Raw genomic sequence first — 19,816 nt, 5'->3', positions numbered from 1 at the left:
GTTTTGTAGCAGTGGATGTTTAAAATAAATCCACAGCTCCCACCACTGTCCCTATCCCTGCCTGGGCTAACGCACATGGATTGAGGCTGTCCCTGCTGTCCCAGCCCCCCCGGCACATCCTGACTTTTTACTCAACTCTTCCGTGGGGAACCCTGTCCCAGGAAACAGGAACGGGATCCCCGGCAGATGCCAGTGGGAAATCTCCACTGGGGATGTCACAGTTTGCAGTTTTTCATTAGTCTGGGGATTTTTTTTCCACCAGCTGTGCATTGTGCTGTACCCTTGGGTTGGCCTGGTGGAGGAAAAGTAGACTGGAGCCATGGGTTTGTTGCGTTTCCTGAAGTGTAGGGTGGGATATAATCCAGGCCGGGTTTGGGTGTCCCTACACTGGCATCGTTTTACTCCTCAGAGCTGGCTCTCTACTACCTGTTAATTTGTTGGACAAAAATCACTTTTGACATATTTGCCTTCTAGAAGTATCTTTATTGTATTTATTTACCAATTTAATGCAAGAAATGAGAGACTGATCCTGTTTTGGGGGCTTGGTCCAGTGGAATCTTTTCGCCTTGGGTCTATTGGGCTTTTGATCATGATTTTTCTCTGTTTTCTCCTATTTTTCGTCCCATTTTTTTCTCTCTTTTCTCTCAACTGAAACCAAGTCCAGCTCTATTAATATCAGTTATCCTTGCTGTAAAAATCGGGCCATTCATCAGAATAAATAACCCATCTCTAAAATGATGATCATAAAAAAGGGCTGAGTTAATGCAAATTTCCCTGCTTTTTTAAGGGAATGACCATCATTGGACAGCACAAAAACAGATTGATAAATTTTTGTTTCCTGTAGTTTTCTCTTAAGATTAATATTTTTAACTTAAATATTGGGAACACAGAGGCGAGTTACGATCCACTTGTGCAATTTTGTACAGCCAACAATTTCTCTGGTATCAAAAGCTGATTGATTTTCCATTTAAATTACCCCTAAAGAGTCTCAGTTTATGAAGTCAAGTGGACATAAACAAGCTCCAGATACATAAGGGACAAATTCTGGGACGTGATGGACTTGCTTTGTTTTGTGAAACTCCAGATCAAAGATATGGGGGGAAAATCTGGGAAAGATCCGGCCTAAAAAAAATTTTATCAGGATTAATGACCCTGATAAAAAAAAGGGGATGAAGATTTGGGATGGATCCCTCCTGGTGGGAGGTACCAGAGTTTTTGCAGTGTCTGTGTCAGCCCCTTCTTGGCAAATCTCTCCATTGCTTTTGTACCCTTTATTATTTCATTTTGAATTGTCACAATTTATTTCATCTGATTGCCCAAGCGCAGTCCCTGGAGAGCAGCTCCTCCCGGCTCTGATCCGTTCTGTGGTTTGTTTCCTGTTTCCCAAAGCATCAGGGATGCTCAGGGATGTAAAACCAGGGATCCTTCAGCCCAAATCTTCCGCGCCATTTGCTGGAGACGTTGCCATGGCCTGATGGCAGATACAGGGTGGAGTGGCCCTAAAAAAACCCTTTTTTGACAGGATGGAGTGGCCCTAAAAAAGTCATTTTTTGACAGGATGGAGTGGCCCTTAAAAAGCCCTTTTTTTGACTGCATGGAGGAGCCCTAAAAAGCCTTTTTTTGTCAGGATGGAGTGGCCCTAAAAAAGCCTTTTTTGACAGGATGGAGTGGTCCTAATAAAGTCCTTTTTTGACTGGATGGAGTGACCCTTAAAAAGCCCTTTTTTGTCAGGATGGAGTGGCCCCAAAATGCCCTTTTTTGTCAGGATGGAGGGGCCCTAAAAAAGCCTTTTTTTTTGTCAGGATGGAGTGGCCCTTAAAAAGCCCTTTTTTGATGTGATGGAGTGGCCCTAAAAAAGCCCTTTTTTTACTGCATGGAGGAGCCCTAAAAAGTCCTTTTTTGAAAGGATGTAGTGGCCCTTAAAAAGCCCTTTTTTGATGTGATGGAGTGGCCCTAAAAAAGCCCTTTTTTGACTGCATGGAGGAGCCTAAAAAGTCTTTTTTTGACAGGATGGAGTGGTCCTAATAAAGTCCTTTTTTGACTGGATGGAATGACCCTTAAAAAGCCCTTTTTGGACAGGATGGAGTGGCTCTAATAAAGCTCTTTTTTGACTGAATGGAGGGAGCATAAGAAAGCCCTTTTTTGTCAGGATGGAGTGGCCCTAAAAAAGCAATTTTTTGACAGGATGGAGTGGCCCTAAACAAGCCCTTTTGTGACAGGATGGAGTGGCCCTAAAAAACAGGACATGGGGATGGGTGGACATGGTGCCTCAGGTTTGAGCTTTTCTATTTTTCACATTCTGTGCTGCTTTAGTGTGTGGGTCTGGGCTCCATATTATGGGATGGTGAGCTCTCTGCACAGATCAGGGAGACAAAACAATTCCTTCTCCAGCTGGGGACCAAGGACAAATGATCCAAACCTCAGGCCCGGGAGCACAAACAACGTGGGCTGGAGAGAGAAAAACAAAAAGGATGGGACTGCATGGGCTGGAGCTGGAATTGGGCAATTAACTCCAATATGCAAATGTGCCAAAACTTTTAAGAGTGTGAGACATGGTGACCGATCGTCCATTTTGTGACCATTTTGGTTCATCTTGGGTGTAGCCCTGGCTGGGCTCTTGCGCTGCCCAAGGTGCATCCATTGAGGCCTTTTAATAAATCCCTTTACTCTTTATAAATAATATCTATAAATAATATCTCTATATATAATATCTATAAATAATATAAATCTAATAAATACTTTATTCTTTAGCTCCCTCTAGTCCCTGTTCTAGGTCAGCCTTCACAAGGCATCGGGCAGATGATCCTAAAAGTCCTTTTCAACCCAAACAATTCCATGGTTTTGTTCCGATTTCTAATGGACTCCACTAGACCTGTGAGCAAGAACCTGCTCTGCCCACAGCGTCCAAAAGTGACAATTCCAAAATTGTCCAATTGTCCAAAAGCGACAGTTCCTGTTCTGAAGCCAAAAAGCATCACCTGATGATCCAGGTGAGGCCAGTGGTTGTGCAAACTGGGCTGCCCCTGTTCCTCTTTTCCAAAAAAAAATATTCCAGGAATGACTCGTGGCTACATCAGCTGGATGGGAACGTTTTACTCAGTTTGTCACAGTCGATTAAATGTGTGGGTTTTTAAGCAGTTTTTTCACTGGAAGTTTTTTCCGTGGAAGTTTCATTCCATCCCACAAACGGGCAGAAAATAAAGCACTGAAGTGTTCCTGCCCATCGCCCACCCCCTGTTCTCTGCCCTTGTTTTCCAAGGCACACTAATAAAAATGCAGGAAGGAATTTTTTAATTTTCATATTTTGTGCATTCGGGTGAATTTACTCTTCAGGTGCCTCCAAATAATGGGAGGATTTGGGGGCTGAGGAGGTTTTTCCTGAGTTTTCTTGGGAATGTGTGGAATCCAAGGCGAACGGGAGCACTTGTCCTTAGCAGAGGTAAAAAGGAATTTTCTGTTCCAGGTATTTTTGATGGTCAAGAAGCTTCAGCCACCCGCTCAGCCACCTCCCCCCATACCAGGGGTTCTTTCATTCCAGGTTATTCCCAATATACTTAAAAAATGGCAACTCTGACAAATCCATTTTCATGGGAGCCTTGCGCTTAACAGATTTTTTTTTTTCCCTGTATTATTCTTCCCTTCTAAAAGCAGAGCATTATTTAAAGTGTCAGCCCACAAAACTCCCATAAATAATGAGCTGGGAAGCAGGGAAGGCCACGGGCTGTAGATGCCATGAGAATTCCAGCATTTACTCAACTCCCAAAGTCCTAAACCAGCTCTTTCCCCAAAACATTTGCAACCAAACTGCTCCCTGCAGCACTTGTAGATTCAATGACAGAAATTTTTAGGAGTGCTGTAATATAATTTGTAAATGATGTTGATTTACTCATTCCAAAGGCTTTTGAAGGAAATAGATTGTGTTCATTTTCTCCAACAAGCTGCACATTCAGAACAACCATTGGAACACTCCGTTTAAATATATACGCAATTAAACTAATGATGTTTTAGAACATCCTAAATAACAACATAGCACAGGGACAGCTGTCCACAGCCTCTGTTTAGGTTTACATTTCTGCTGCACAGTTTGCTAGTTCAATTTTTTATAAATATTGGTCCAAATTATCCTTTTTGCTGCATCTCTGAGAGCAGCAGCTGCCCCCAGCTCAGAACTGGCCATGAGAGGAGGAGAGGATGGCAATAAAAGAAAATAAAAAAGCTGTTCAGGTGTAAAACTGGGGTAAATCTTGATGCTTTCAGATGGTGTAGAGACACTCCAGGGGAAAGGAGAATTGGGCCCCAGAATATCCACTGTAATTATGCAAATTGATGTCACAGAAAGGGCTTCTAATTGGGGATGCTCAACGAGCTTTGAACAGTGCCAGGTCGTGGATCTGGGCGGGATGGTTCTGTCAAAGACTTCTCACGGGCTGAGGAAAAGAAACATGCCAGGACCTTTGCAGAGGGTGTTTCCCCATGTTCACCTTCATGGAATCATGGAAGCGTGGAAGCATGGAATCATGCAGTCGTGGAATCGTGGAATCGTGGAATCATGGAATCGTGGAATTGTGGAATTGTGGAATCGTGGAATCGTGGAATTGTGGAATCGTGGAATTGTGGAATCATGGAATTGTGGAATTGTGGAATCATGGAATTGTGGAATTGTGGAATCATTGAATCATGGAATCATAAATCATGGAATCATGGAATTGTGGAATCATGCAATCGCAGAATCATGGAATCGTGGAATCGTGGAATTGTGGAATTGTGGAATCATTGAATCATGGAATCATAAATCATGGAATCGTGGAATCGTGGAATTGTGGAATCGTGGAATCATGGAATCATAGAATCACGGAATTATGGAATCACGGACTCATGGAATCGTGGAATTGTGGAATCATTGAATCATGGAATCATAAATCATGGAATCATGGAAGCATGGAATCATGCAATCGCAGAATCGTGGAATCGTGGAATCGTGGAATTGTGGAATCATTGAATCATGGAATCATGGAATCACGGAATCATGGAATCTTGGAATCGTGGAATCGTGGGATCGTGGGATCATAGAATCATGGAATCATAAAAGCGTGGAAGCATGGAATCACGGAATCATGGAATCCTGGAACGATTTTGGTTGGAAGGACCTTAAAGCCCACCCAGTGCCAGCCCTGCCATGGCAGGGACACCTCCCTGTGTCCCAAGGTGCTCCAAGCCCTGTCCCAGCTGGCCTCGGACACTTGCCGGGATGGGATCCTTGTTTCCCATCGAGCATTTCCCGGGAAGGGATTTTCCCCGCGCAGTCCAGTTCTTTGCCTGCACTGATCTCCTGATTAATTTTGTCTCCTCGGTAAATAAATCTCCAAGTAAAACTCACTTCCAGGTAATGCTCCCTGGCTCGAACTCGCATCAACTCCCAACATCTTTGTCACCTCTTCATTTCAATAATGCTGCCTCCGATGGCCACCAGCCCTCCTGAGGTGCTTCCACTCCGCGCAGGAATCGCCAACGTTCGGCTCGTTAGGAGCGGAGACCCCTCATTAACTGCGAGTATTAAATGAAACAGCTGAGTTGGTTACCAAACCAACAAAGGCACGGCCACCTCTCTCTGGGATTGAGGACTTTGTCGTCTCCTTCATGGATTAATTATATGGTCCATTATACTGAAATGAGGGGTTTGATATCGAGACCGGTTTTGTTCTCGAGTTTTTCTCCTCTGCAGCTGCTTTAATGCTCTTTATCTTTCTGGGAACGAGCAGCAAATTACAGATTTCTTAACCTGAAGGATGAATTTAGAGCGGTTTTGAATGTCTCTTGTTTAAAATGAGTTCCAGGAGAAATGTCCAGCCTGCGGAGGGGGAGGCTGGTGCAGCTCTGCCCTGCCGTGTTCCCTCCCACATTTTTTGGAAGCAGCCAAAAAAACGGGAACAGACCCCAGCCCACACTGCCCCACATCCCCAGGCACGATCCCTGCCCTTGGAAGGAATTTCACCTCTTTGGGCTCCACTCTCCTCCAGCCCTGTGGGTTTACAGCCGTGATCCACAGTAACTCCTGATTTCAGACCCCATTTTACGCTTCTGGAACTGGGCTAAACTGGGGAAAAAAAAAGCTCTTTGACTCGTGCCAAAACTGCTCTGGGAACTAAACCAAAACGTTGTAAATGAAAAAAAAAATAAAAAAAAATTCATGATTGCTTCAAAATTCTACCCAAAACAGACGAAACTGATGGGATCAAAGGTGTTCTACAGCTTCAGGACAGCCCAGCTGGGATGGTGTCTCTCCTGGGACGGGGACAAAGCTGTGTCACATCCAGGACACCCAGGCTGGGAGGTGTTGGGGGTGGTTCTATTTCCCCTCCCTCCACCTGAGAGCTGGGCAGCCACATCCAGAAGCTGAAGGAATTCTTGGACATCAATGCTGGAGTCTCCTGCCCGGCGTCGGGGAAGGAGCAGAGGGGATTTTCAGGCTAAAACACCCGGAATAAATTAATTTACTGACTAAAGTAACGCTAACGAGCTGTGCAAGTACCTTGATAAATTCTGCTCTGCTCCAGCACTGAAGGAAAATTCAGATTTTGATGAGGGTGGTGACACTTGGAATGACACTTCAAAGACAGGGATAAGGACCGAGCACTTGGAAATGAGGGATGTGTTTATCAGCAGCAGCTGCCAAACTGGGGGAACGGGAAAATTCAATTTGTCCCGTAATTATCTTTTGTACAAACAGGCAGCGGCCCTCCAGCCAGGCAGCTCCTAAAAAAGCCTCTAATTATTGCATATAATAACTCCCAACATTAATCTTGGCTGTTCCTTGTACAAAAATTATAAATTACTGCACCAAATCCTTATTACTGCAAATATTAAAAGTTAGTCAGCATTTCTTGGAACTTTGATTTTTTTTTTTTTTTTTTGCCTTGTAACTTTGCATTAATTTTCTCCATATTTCACAAACTCCAGCCATCGCTGCAAGAGAGGTTTGAGAGTTTTGAAAATTCATTGCTGTGAGATTAGACTCATACGGAGAAAGGAAAGGCCTTGAAGTCAGGAATATTGGGAGTATTTCCTGGATTTGACCAACTCCAGGAATTTCTTCTTGCCCAAGGGGTGTTCCTTGCGAGTTGTTTGGTTTACAAATCAGCTGAATACTTGAAGCTGGGTTTTTGAGCCTCCAAACCATCCAGTTCTTCCCTTCCTGCAGGAATTCTGGCTGGGGAATTTAATCCTGGAGAATTCTGGGGAATTTAAAGCTGATGATGCTTTTGGGAGCTTTGCTGGAGTGGGAAGGGGGAGGAATTATCACAGGACTGAAAGGGATCCACAAATATCACCGAAATCCAACCCAAATGTTCAGTTATTGTTGGTCTGACATCCACGGATGGAATTTTCAAGGCTTCTGTCCCAGATGTGATGGGTCAAGGTTTAAATGAGCTTTTATCACATTTTATTATGATCCCAAGGTGCTTTGAATACAGGAACTTTTTTTGGGACTCTGATGTGCAGGAGGACTCAGGACCTTACAGGACCATCTTCACATGCCTGAAAATTCATGGAATTATGGAATCATGGAGTGGTTTGGGTTGGAAAGAGCCTTAAATCCCACTCAGTGCCACCCCTGCCATGGCAGGGACACCTCCCACTGTCCCAGGCTGCTCCAGCCTGGCCCTGGGCACTTCCAGGGATCCAGGGGCAGCCACAGCTCCTCTGGGAATTCCATCCCGGCCCCTCCCCACCCTCCCAGCCAGGAATTCCTTCCCAATATCTCATCTGTTTTGAAGCAGGAACAGAGACATGCCAGGTAGCAGCTGAACCAAAAAAACCACAAATCTTTTCAGAGCTTCTTCCAGTAACCAAGGAATCTTTTTTTTTTTTTTTTTTTTTTTCTTTTTTTTTCCTTTTCCTGTTGTGCTGAAAAGCAAGAGAAAAGTTTGGGAATGCAGTCACTTAAGTCATGAAGAATTTAAAGTGTAAGACAATGTTCTTTTTCAGGCTGTGCTGCTACAGAAACAGAGTTTGGAAATTTTTCTCTGAGGTATTTATAGAATTCTCTCTGTTCTCCCCTAAATAATCTCAGACTTTTTTTTTTTTTTTTCCCCTGTCTAATTCTCAAGTTTTGAAGATTTCTTTGGGTGGTTTTTTGACATTTGGATTTTTTAGGGGGGTAGAAAGGACTCATTTGAATATTTTTCCTCTCAATTTGGAGGATGAAGCCTTCAAGCAGCAGAGTTGGGGTTGAACTTGGGGAAACAACCGAGGATCCCCAACTCTTTTGGAGCTGGGAATTGGGTGCCCCATAACAATCATCCTCTTCTGCATTCTCCCTGCCCTTGCATTGTCTGTGGTTGTTTCCCCAGCAGATATTGGCAGTGTCTGATCCCATTTTTCCAGCTGGGAATGTGGAGGGAGCACTGTGCTGTCCAGAGGCTTTTCCAGGCACAGAACATCTCCCGTCCACTGAGGACAGGGGCAGCTCTGCCAGCTTCCCTTGGCTGCTGTTCTGCCTCCAGGCAGGCTTTTCCCCCCCAAAACCATCCCACAAAAGCAAAGGATTCAGGAATCTCCCAGACCAGTGGAATTTTGAAGTGGCGTCACCCCAGTGGTGTGGAGCTCAGCACGGGCTGATTTCCATTCTGTGCAGCCACCTCAGAGTCCAGCCTGGCTTTGCTTTTAAAAAGCCTGATGATGGTTCTGTTTAGAGATAATTTTTTTTTCCCCTGTGTCAATCATTAATTTATCACTCTGTCAATCATTAATTTATCACTCTGTCAATGCATAAGGAACTCCTGTCAGAACTGGACTAACAATGTCTGATTTTCCCAGCTCTCTTAAGGATCTCTTGATCCTCAGCTCCAAGAGGAATCATTCAGCTCGGTGTGAGGCCACGAATCCTACAGAAATCATTAATTAAATAGTCCCTGAAACCATTAATGAAATAATCTCTGACCCTGTTAATGTGTGCAACATTTTGACAGGAGAAGGGAATCTTTAACATCCCTGGGAAGCAGAAACCCGGGGTTCTCTTAGAAAGATGTTCTGCACCTACATTTGTTTGTCGCTGGTTTTGCTGCGTCACGGAGATCTGTGCTCCGACTCAACCCCGGAAAACCAAGAGGGAAATTAATTCCCTTTGCATTTTGTGCTTATAGAGGATTGGGATTGTCCAGGAGTGTTCCAAAGGAGGAGGAAGCTCCAGGGTGTCCCAAAGGAAGAGGAAGGAAGCTCCAGGGTGTCTCAAGGAAGAGGAACCTCCAGGATATCCCAAAGGATGAGAAAGCTGCAGGATATCCCAAAGGATGAGGAAGCTCCAGGATATCCCAAAGGAAGAGGAAGGAAGCTCCAGGGTGTCTCAAGGAAGAGGAACCTCCAGGATATCCCAAAGGATGAGAAAGCTCCAGTGTTTCCCAAAGGATGAGGAAGCTCCAGGATGTCCCAGAGTCTGAGGAAGCCCCAGGATATCTCAATGATGAGGAAGATCCAGGGTGTCCCAAAGGATGAGGAAGCTCCAGTGTTTCCCAAAGGAAGAGGAAACTCCAGGATGTCCCAGAGGCTGAGGAAGCTCCAGGGTGTCTCAAGGCTGAGGAAGCTCCAGGGTGTCCCAGAGGCTGAGGAAGCTCCGCGGTGTTCCAGAAGCTGAGGAAGCTCCAGGGTGTCTCAAGGCTGAGGAAGCTCCAGGGTGTCCCAGAGGCTGAGGAAGCTCCAGGGTGTCTCAAGGCTGAGGAAGCTCCAGGGTGTCTCATGTCCATGGCAGAGCCACATTTTCCCTTCCCTGGAGTTGATCTCTCTCCATGAGGACAAAAAGCCTCTGCGCTGCCTCGGGAGCATTTGACACCATTTCTGCTTTTCCAGGAATGACTCCATGAAGAGCAGCAAAGCGGGAGGGTCAGGAGTTTACGTTTTATTTGGAGCTATAACTCTTTCCCTGCAATCCCACAGAACACTTTTCCTGCAATCCCACAGAACTTTCTTGCTTTGGGTCAGTCCCTTCCCTGCATGTGGGAGCTGGCTGCATCCGCACACTCCTCGTTCGGTTTTGCAGCCGTGGCTCACCAAAAAAAAAATCATCTTTATCACCTCCATCCCAGAATCCCAGACCAATATAAATTTTTAAAATTTATCTATTTTATTTATATGCTTATTTTTTTTTTTATTCATGTGCAGGGACGTCTTTTTAAGTGTCCTTTAAAGCAGAATTTGCTTGAGTCTTTTAATTATCTGGTGAGACCCTTGCAGGGTCACCTGCAAGGCCAAGGATTCCATCATGGACATTCCTCTGTAGTTTATCCAATTTTATATATATATATATATATATATATATATATATATATATATATGTGTGTGTGTGTGCATGTGTGTGTGTATATAAATAAAATTTTTATTATTATATATATTATAATATATATAAATAAAATTATTATTATTATATATATTATAATATATATTATAATATTATGTATTATATATATTATTATTTTTATGTGTTTCTTTCAAATTAAATGGGGGAGAACCACAATATTTGTCACTGGAAGAAGAACTGCACCTGTTGCTCAGGAAAACATCCAATCATGGAATCATGGAATGGTTTGGGTTGGAAGGACCTCAAAAACCATCCGGTTCTACCCCATGGGCAGGGACATCTCCCACTGTCCCAGGTTGCTCCTAGCCCCATCCACACTTCCAGGGATGGTGCAGCCATGACAAAATCATCATCATCATCATCATCATCATCATCATCATCTGTGCTTATGCCTTCTCCTGATCTTCCTGATGTTTATAAACTTTTTTTTACTCAATCCCACTTTTTCTTGTCCTGATTTTCTCCCGGACTGACTGGTTGCAGTTCTTCTACTCCAAACCCTCCAGTGCTTCCCTGCATCCCCTCCCCAGAGCCCCAGGATCCCATCAAAGACTTCAACGTGTTTTTAAGGCCTTCCAGTGCCTCCAAATGCAAACCACAAAGTGGCTGTGACTGCCTGAGTGCCTCAGCTGAGTCCATCCTCCATCCATCTGGGATATCTATGTGCTGGCAGGGATATTCCTTGGTTTTCCTGCCTCGGGGATGGGATTAACCTTTGTTAGCCAGAGCCTTTTCCTCCTGCCTCTCCCCAGGGACCGCCCAGCCCTTGGAGCTGTGTCCTGGTTAATTGAGTTCCCTCACCACGGCTGATGTGGAATTTCCACCTTTGGCTGTTGAATAAAATCATCTGCTGAACCTTTGCCCAATTAGTGAAATTGAGGTCAGAATTCTCTCCCCCTTTAATGTTATTTCAAGCCTCACTTTAGGTGCGGTGGCATCTTTTTAAATGTCCATTTAAAGCAGAATTTGCTTCGGGCCTTTAATTATCTGATGAGATTGCGGGGTCACCTCCAAAGCCAAAGATTCCATCGTGGAGGTTCCAATGTAATTTATCCAAATACTTTCCCCAATGAGATTGAGCCTGTTCTCCACTGAACCCCACTGATCCTGGGCTAATTGTGAGCTGGTTTCTGCCACTGGGAATGAGCTCCTTGTTCTCCTCCTCATTCCTGGAGGAGTGTAATTCCAACTCCTGGATTTCTCTACTCCATGTCCTCCATGGTTTTATACCCTGACCTGCCCATGGGGGACTTTAATCACTTTGTGTTTTTGCAGGATGTCCTGGTTTGAAGGGACAGGTGCCTGCTAAGGAAGGCGGGAGCCTCCCCTGAAATGGAAAATGCAAACCCCCTCCCTCTGAATTATTATAATTTTGAAATTGAGGGGCTCTCAGGCAAAAATATGGGAGCAGGAACCACAGTTCTTTACTAGGAAAATTAAAAATACAAATGCAATAGTACAAAAAGAGAAAGCAAACTGGGAACACCTCATTGGCAGCAATTAACCTGAGGCCTGGGTCTGACCCTTCCTGCCTCCCGCCCCTGGGATATGCACAGAGAGCCCGAGGCAAAGCCTTTTCCTTGCCTGGATCTGGCAGAACTGGGACGCCTGGCAGAAGAAATCAGGGACGGTGCCTTTCCAGGAGACTGGGACTGGGAAGGATTTGAGTCCTCTGGGAGATCACCTCCTGCTTATATTTAATGTCAGCTTGCTCTCCAGTGCACAGTGGCTCAGGGATTAACGGCTCTACAGGTGTGGAGATACCTCACTGTCCTTGAGGGCTGTTAATTTGTTAATCCAATTAACACCTGATGGAAGGAAGGGAAGCGGTTCCAAGGGTGTCGTGCGCTCAAGGCAAAACATAGCCTTGGGTATTTGTTATGACAGGGCAAGGGAGGAGTGTCTGAAATTTCAGGGTTTTTCATCCTTTCTCCCTTCCAGGAGTGTGCTCTGGAGTGATGGAAACAAAGCCCAGGCAGGATCGTGGCAGTGAGCTCCCCTCCAGCATGTCCTTGAGGAGTCGTGGAATCAAAAAGGATTTGGGTTGGAAGGACCTTAAATCCCACCCGGTGCCACCCCTGCCATGGCAGGGACCCCTCCCACTGTCCCAGGCTGCTTCAGCCTGGCCTTGGGCACTTCCAGGGATCCAGGGGCAGCCACAGCTGCTCTGGGAATTCCATCCCAGCCCCTCCCACCCACCCAGGGAACAATTCCTTCCCAATGTCCCGTCCCACCCTGCCCTCTGGCAGTGTGGAGCCATGAAAATGCTGTGGCTGGTGCCAGCTGTGGCCACCTCTGAATTCCTCCTCTTTTGGTTCCTACCAGGAGTGTCCTGGGAAAGACCCCTGGTACCCAGGTACTGTTTTTGTTAGGAATTCTCCCATTTTAGGGACAGAGGAAGGTCCAGAGAGGATTGCCAAGCCCACAGCTCCGCTCTTCTCGTTGCCAGAGCTGCGCCTTCAAGAGTGCAGGAAACCATCCCAGGGAATGAGCAGGAGCTGTGTCTGGAAGGGTTTGGGAATGTTCAGCAATCTCATCCGGTTTGATGCCAGGTTTTGCAGGAGCCTCCTTTCTAATCAACCTCATTAGCTGCAGAATTCTTCCGCTGCTGCTTCAGGAGCTCCAAACTCTCCGCAGGCCGTGGTTTGTGCGGCAGCAAATTTCAGCGCAGTTCCCAGCACTGAAGCCAACCCAACAATGGCTCCTTTGATACTGATATTCCTGGAGGGAAAAGGAAAGAAAAGGAGCCCTTCAAGAAGCGCACTGGCCTCTTTCCCCCCCAGTCTCCTGCCCTCTCATCTCCAAAGGAATTTCTTGATTGTTCTCTCCAACACCGTTACAAACTTAGCTTCAAGGGAAGGGAAAAGAGCTTTTTTTTTGTCTTTTTCTCTCTCAGCTCCCCTGAGTGCTCCTGTTTTGAGTCCTTCAGCCTGATCTCTGTTCAGCGGGGCTCCTTTGCTGACCATAAAGGCAGCAAAGAAAACCTTTGAGCAGAAGTTACTCGCGAAGTTTATTTTTTTTCCCCCCGTCTTCTCAGAAAATTTCCTAATGGTGTGGGAACATCGGGAGTTCAAGGTCGCTTTCCTGCAGCTTCCGCTGTTCCTTGAAGGCCTTGAAATGGTATTTGAAATCCCACAGACGTATCCACAGGGCCCTGGGAGTAATTCTGAGCCATTTACTTCCAAAGGTGAGTCCGCTCAGGGAAGGCAGCGCAGGGGAGGGGTGCGGGGTGGGTGTAACAGGTCTCTACGTGTTTCTTTCTTAACTTAAGGAGCCCTAGAGGTCACCTGGGCTGTTGTTCTCCACAAAAAAAATTGCCTGTTTATCACCACACCAGGCTTGTGTGTGGGGCAGCTCAGGCAGAGTGAGCTCACCAGTTGTAATTGGGAATTGTTGAAGGGAAAAATCGAGTCGATCTTACTGATTCCTCAAGAGAATGTACATTTTTTTGTTGTCTCGTTTTCCCGTCCCATCTCCACTTCTTTTCAGTTCTTGCTCCCATGACTTCTTCCCCATCTTCTTTTTCCCCTCTCACAAAGCAGCAGGGGCCAAAAATGTCAGGCACAGCACTTTGGTTTGCCCAAAAATCAAACAAAAAGAGAGCTCTGTTCTCGCTCCTCTCGACAGCCCCAGATTAGGTGCCAGTGCCTAAAGAATGCAAATCAACAGACCTGTGTGGACTAGGTCAGTTTATTCCAGGGGGAATCTCACCCTGGGGTTGTGAATTCCCAGGTTTAAGGGTCAGGACAGGTTCAGGGTTTGACACTCCGGGGTTGAGCAGAGGCAGAGCTGAGCCTCAGGTCAGCGCAGCGCTCTCACGCGGGTTTTTTGTGGGATTTCTGCTCTCACGGGAGGAAGGATCAGGGAAAAACAAAACTGCTCTGGAGCAGCTGAGGTCCCCCAGCAGGGAAGAACCTCCAGGAGGACTCTGACATAAAAACACCAAATAAACACGAGTGGCACTGGAAACAGAGCTCTGCTTTGCTGCGAGGGCACGGTTTGTCTCCTGTACGAGTTCATCAGCCAGACAGAGAGTAAATGCCAGGCCTGTTCCTGTATTTCCCAGCAGACTGACCCAATAAAGAAGATTATCCTCAATTTCCCTCCTCCTGCCTCAGTTTGTTCCATCCCTGGAAGTGCCCACGGCTGGGTTGGATGGGGCTGGGCGGGCTTTATGTTCTGCCCGAGCCCAAACCTTTCTGAGACTCTGATTTTAGATCTTTCACATATTTACAGGCCACATATTTGTAATGTTGGCTTTTTCTCTGGCTTCTGGAAGGTGCTGAGGAGTGAGAAAACATCACTGACTCTGTGCTGGGAGCTGTGTTTAGGATCTGAACCAGGAGCTGGCAGGAGGTGTCCCCTGAGCCTGAGCAGTGAATCCGCTGCCTCCTCAAAGTCAGGTTGGTTTGTGAGGATTTAAAACTCAGGATTTAAAACTCTCCTCAAAGCAGGCAGATGGAGTAAAGTCAATGCAGAGATGTTTGGACAGATTTTTGGGCAAACCAAAGTGCTGTGCCTGACATTTTTGGCCCCTGCTGCTTTGTGAGAGGGGAAAAAGAAGATGGGGAAGAAATCATGGGAGCAAGAACTGAAAAGAAGTGGAGATGGGGCGGGAAAACAAGACAACAAAAAAATGTACATTCTCTTGAGGAATCAGTAAGATCGACTCGATTTTTCCCTTCAACAGTTCCCAATTGCAACTGGTGAGCTCACTCTTCCCTGGGACGGGAAAACAAGACAACGAAAACGTCAATCTAGAGCTCTGCTCTAAATGGCAAAAAAAAAAAAAAACCTTTGTGATTTGGGCTGTGTTACCTGCATGTCCTGAAGGTTTTGAGAATCCCGGAGGGGTTTGGGTGGGAGAGACCTTAAATCCCAGCCGGTGCCACCCCTGCCAGGGGCAGGGACACCTCCCACTGCCCCAGGGTCCAACCTGGCCCGGGACACATTTCCTCCCTTTATAACCCAATGACGCCCTGACTAACAGCAATAAAATGGGATATTTTGTTCCCTTCTTTGGCTTTGCAGAGGTGTCACTGTGACAACAACCTGTCCCGGCGATTACAGAATATCAGATGATGGAAAATGCTCTTTCCATTCCCCTCTCCCGTCTTTATTTGCTTTCTAACCTTGCCCTGTGTTTTCTGTCCTGCTCGGGGATGTTCTGCTCTCACCCCGCTGTTCCTGCTGCTGGATTGGGGTCAGGAGGTGTCCCCGGGAGTGATTGACTGCAAAGGTGCAGCAGCAGATAAACCCTCCTCAAAACCACTTGTGAGAATGGAGCCAAGGATTTATATTTAGAAATCCATTTAGGCCTCCCCGTCTTGCTTAAAATGGAATTGGTAATAATAATAATACCTGGCTGGGCCGTGCACTTAATGAAAAGCAGCAAATGGAAAAGTTAACAAATGTAAAAGTTAAATTTTTTATGGGAGCTTTGCTTTTCCAGTAAGCTTTTAAAGCCCTATTCTCATTGGAAGCAATCTACTGATACATTTAACAAATGTCAAGATGAAATGCTTCAGCAGAGATCAAAAGGAGCCAGGTTTTATTGTGCTGCTCTTGCAGCACCGATAGCCTGGACTGAACTTTCATGGTAAGGATCAATAGCTTTATTTGATCAAATATGGGGAGCTATCAAAGCCATCGGGCTCTACCTAAAGGACACTTCAGATGGAGCTGCCTCCCTCGAGAGCACTCGAGCTCTTCACTGCGGGCTTTGATATTTGCTCGTGCCCTTGCTTGTTTGGAAATTGGGGTTTAATTAATTAAAAAAAAAAAACACAACAAAAAAACGCACTTGGGTTGTTGTCTGCTCCTGAGTACTCTCCACACTCCGTGGGGATCAAAGTCACCACGTGCCACCAAGGGGCCGGTGCTGGTCCTGGGTTTGAAGTCTGGTAACTTCACAAGGCTTCAAATCCCAAGGGATTCCCAAGAAGTGACGCAGTGACACCGGGAAGTTCAAAGGGCCCCAGAGGGGAGGACACAACATCCCTCGTGCCGATGGCTGAGGAGGAGGAGGAGGGGCAGAGATGCCTCTCCCGAGCTGGAAACTCTACAGTTTGCCCCCAAAACGCCACAATTTGCCCCCAAAACGCCACAATTTGCCCCCAAAATGCCACAATTTATCCCAAAACTCTACAATTTGCCCCCAAAATGCCACAATTTGCCCCCAAAATGCCACAATTTATCCCAAAACGCTACAATTTGCCCCCAAAATGCCACAATTTGCCCCCAAAACTCCACAATTTGCCCCCAAAATGCCACAATTTGCCCCCAAAACGCCACAATTTATCCCAAAACTCTACAATTTGCCCCCAAAATGCCACAATTTGCCCCCAAAACTCCACAATTTATCCCAAAACTCTACAATTTGCCCCCAAAATGCCACAATTTGCCCCCAAAACTCCACAATTTGCCCCCAAAACGCCACAATTTGCCCCCAAAACGCCACAATTTATCCCAAAACTCTACAATTTGCCCCCAAAATGCCACAATTTGCCCCCAAAACTCCACAATTTATCCCAAAACTCTACAATTTGCCCCCAAAATGCCACAATTTGCCCCCAAAACTCCACAATTTGCCCCCAAAACGCCACAATTTGCCCCCAAAACGCCACAATTTATCCCAAAACTCTACAGTTTGCCCCCAAAACTCCACAATTTGCCCCCAAAACGCCACAATTTGCCCCCAAAATGCCACAATTTATCCTAAAACTCTACAATTTGCCCCCAAAATGCCACAATTTATCCCAAAACGCTACAATTTGCCCCCAAAATGCCACAATTTGCCCCCAAAACTCCACAATTTGCCCCAAAACGCCACAATTTGCCCCCAAAACGCCACAATTTATCCCAAAACTCTACAATTTGCCCCCAAAATGCCACAATTTGCCCCCAAAACTCCACAATTTGCCCCCAAAACGCCACAATTTGCCCCCAAAACGCCACAATTTATCCCAAAACTCTACAGTTTGCCCCCAAAACTCCACAATTTGCCCCCAAAACGCCACAATTTGCCCCCAAAATGCCACAATTTATCCTAAAACTCTACAATTTGCCCCCAAAATGCCACAATTTATCCCAAAACTCTACAATTTGCCCCCAAAATGCCACAATTTGCCCCCAAAACTCCACAATTTATCCCAAAACTCTACAATTTGCCCCCAAAAAGCCACAATTTGCCCCCAAAACTCTACAATTTGCCCGCAAAATGCCACAATTTGCCCCCAAAACTCCACAATTTGCCCCCAAAACGCCACAATTTGCCCCCAAAACGCCACAATTTATCCCAAAACTCTACAATTTGCCCCCAGAATGCCACAACTTGCCCCCAAAACGCTACAATTTGCCCTCAAAACTCTACAATTTATCCCAAAACTACACAATTTGCCCCCAAAATGCCACAATTTGCCCCCATAATGCCACAATTTATCCCAAAACTCTACAATTTGCCCCCAAAATGCCACAGTTTATCCCAAAACTCCACAATTTTCCCCCAAAACACCACAATTTATCCCAAAAGGCCACAAATTGCCCCCAAAACTCTACAATTTGCCCCCAAAACTCCACAGTTTGTCCCCAGATGTCCCCCCAGTCTTCGCCTCACTCCGTTCCCCCTCCCCCATAAATGACTAAGAGCTTTTGTTGATGAAATTGAAACAAACATTTGTGTTTTTTCGGCAGAAAATTTGGTGGCTTTGGGAAGACTTAAATCCCGAGGAATTGCCTGAAAGTTATCTAAATTGAAGGAAAGTGATGCAGTGGGGCTGGGAAGTTCAAGGGAGGTCACCAACAACCCCTTGTACTGATGGCTGTGCACAAGAAGGGGCAGAGATGCCTCTCCCGAGCTGCAAACTCAACAGTTTGGCCCCAAAACTCCCCCCGAGCGTTCCCCTCCCTCCATCCCACCCCCACCACCAATGATTAAGAGCTCTTGGCTGGTGAACCTGGAACAAACATTTGTGTTTATCAGCAGAGCTGCCGAAAGAGGAAAGCGGTGGGAGCAGGTGGAGGTGGCGGGGGGGGGGGGGGGGGAAAGAATTGGAAGGACACGGGGAGGAGAAGTAAAAAACATCAGAACTGAGCTTCCCCCCACACTCGGGAGCAGCTTGGCTAAAGGAGAGCTTCGGCTCCAATAAGAGGAATGGCAGAGGCTGCAGGAAGTGGAGAGGGCTGGGATGTGGTGGCAGGTCCTGGTGGGTGGAGAGGGGGCTCAGGAAAGCCCTCGGAGCATCTGCTCTCCTCTGACAACAGGCCCTGAGCCTTAAGGCTGATTCTTGTGACCAAAAAAAAAAAAAAAAGTGCTTCAGCTTCTCCTGAGCCGGATGAGCTGCTGGGTTTGGGAGCTCACCTGTGCCCAGGTGAGGCTTTGCGTGGATGAGGCGGCAGGAGGATAAAGCAGCTCTGCAGGGATGGGTGATAAGAATCTGCCCTGCCAGCAGAGAGGGAACCCCAGAGGCTCCCTAGTGAGACTGCGAGTGGGGTTTAGCCCTGAGTCCCAGCTCAGAGCGGTGCCAACGCCCCCAGAAGTGACACTGCCGGCAGAAATGTGGCTTTTCTCCTTCCTCCTGCCCCACCTTTGCTGCTTCCTGGGCTGAATTTCAGCACCAGAGGGTCAGGAAGGAGGCTGGGAACAGCCTGGAGAGGAAAACTCTGCTGTGCTGGTGCTGCTGGGGGCCCGAGAGGCTGAAGATTTGAGGGAATATTTCAACAGTGCATGAAATCAGCCTGCAGTGAGCCTGGTTTTATTTCACTCACCGCAGCAGAGCTTGTTGGGTTTTGTCCCAAACAAATCAACAAGCAAAGAAATGGCTGTGAAGGATGAATAATTCAGGTGGGAGAAGAGCTCTGAGACCAGCCCGGGGGGAAAATGGGAAGGAATGAGGGTGGGGAGGGGCTGGGATGGAATTCCCAGAGCAGCTGTGGCTGCCCCTGGAGCCCTGGAAGTGTCCAAGGCCAGGCTGGACGGGGCTTGGAGCACCCTGGGACAGTGGGAGGAGTGGGACCCACGGTGGGACCAGCTGAGCTTTGGGGTCTCCTCCAACCCAAATCAATCCAGGATTCCATGTGCTGGTTTGGATGGGATTTTGGGAAGGAATTCCTGGCTGGGAGGGTGGGGAGGGGCTGGGATGGAATTCCCAGAGCAGCTGTGGCTGCCCCTGGATCCCTGGAAGCGCCCAAGGCCAGGCTGGATGTGGCACCCTGGGATAGTGGGAAGTGTTCCTGCCCGTGGCAAGGCTGGGATTGGACAGGATTTAAGGTCCTTCCAACTCAAACCATTCCAGGATTCCATAAATATCCACTATTTCGAGCTTATACCTGCCCTGGGCAGGGGTTTGAGCCTGCTGAGGGAGATCTGGAATTTGGGGACACTTGGGTGACTGTGGCAGTGACGGGACATTGGCAATAACCCCTCGCGTGCCTTGGCGGTCTGAGCGTCCCCTCAAATCTTCAGCC

This window comes from Vidua chalybeata, chromosome 28 (assembly GCF_026979565.1).
Source record: "Vidua chalybeata isolate OUT-0048 chromosome 28, bVidCha1 merged haplotype, whole genome shotgun sequence".
Classification (NCBI taxonomy): domain Eukaryota; kingdom Metazoa; phylum Chordata; class Aves; order Passeriformes; family Viduidae; genus Vidua; species Vidua chalybeata.
This window is presented reverse-complemented; position numbering follows the sequence as displayed.